The sequence below is a fragment of the Hyla sarda genome, chromosome 5, assembly GCF_029499605.1.
Source record: "Hyla sarda isolate aHylSar1 chromosome 5, aHylSar1.hap1, whole genome shotgun sequence".
NCBI classification, from domain to species: Eukaryota; Metazoa; Chordata; class Amphibia; order Anura; family Hylidae; genus Hyla; species Hyla sarda.
Window position 1 is genome coordinate 346419353 of NC_079193.1, and position 1060 is coordinate 346420412.

A 1060-nucleotide genomic window follows, 5' to 3' on the forward strand; every position below is an offset into this window, starting at 1 on the left:
ATACACTGTTTAGGCAAAAAAAAAGTCTTTCATTTTGGGAGAAAACAAAACATAAAAATTAAATGGCTTAAATGGGCCCTATCATTTGGTGTAGACTCTACACCAAATGATAGGGCCAGTTTAACCCATTTTTTTTAATGTATATATTTTGTTTTCTCCCAATATGAATGACATCTTCCTTTTGCCTTAACACTGTAGAGAGTAGAGAGATTTCAAACATTTTGATAAGTCAGGGGTCTATGTGTTCAGACCTTAAAAAGTACCTGTCACCAAATAAACTGTTCTAAACTACCTCAGGCTATGTTCCCTAACTACTCCTAACACCCCTCCTTACCTTAAAAACATATTAAAAACATTTTCAGAGCTTTAAAAGCTGTGTATCATACCTTTCTTCTTGCTCACAGTGCAATGTCCCAACCGGAGAAAGTGGGTATTTCCACGCAGGCATGACATCACTAAAAAAAATCAGAGGAAAGCGCGAACGCAGTCCCCCACTACCACAAATGATGCAGTCAAGTTTCCTGCATTTGGGGAAATCGCAGGGGTCAGCACACCCGGAGTGCAATGGATGAGCCTCTCCCTGGGAGAACCACTTTCGTGATTGTAGTATCTCCCCTGCCAGGTAAGTATGACATCACTAAAGCCTGCTGGGGGACCACTTCCACCCTCACATGGTTGCAGTGCTGTGATGAATAGAAGACCTTGAGCTCTGTGCATGTTTCAGTCTGTGTTGCTACCAGCAGTGGCGGATCCAGGGGGGCAACAATTGCCCCCCCCCCCCCGAGATTGCTGTCCCTCCCGATACTATATTAGTGATGAGTGGGAGCTGTCAGCCCCGGCTGCACTGTCCCCTCACCAGCAGCGTGTGAACCGCCAGGGACACCATTCTCTGCAGGACTCCATTCTCTGCAGGACACCATTCTCTGCCGGATACCATTTTCTGCAGGACACCATTCTCTGCAGGACACCATTCTCTGCAGGACACCATTCTCTGCAGGCCGCGCGGGCTGCCTGTCAGTGCTGAGAATGCTCTCAGCATCATTCAGTCTGCAGCCATTAC

At 46.8% G+C, this 1060-nt stretch overlaps 1 non-coding gene across 1 annotated transcript; it reads right to left on the reverse strand.

Annotated features, from left to right (window-relative positions):
• Positions 1–466: 466 nt before the first annotated feature.
• Positions 467–630, reverse strand: LOC130275194 (U1 spliceosomal RNA). Its single transcript, XR_008844690.1, has one exon. It is a non-coding gene; the product is annotated as a U1 spliceosomal RNA (small nuclear RNA).
• Positions 631–1060: the final 430 nt, after the last annotated feature.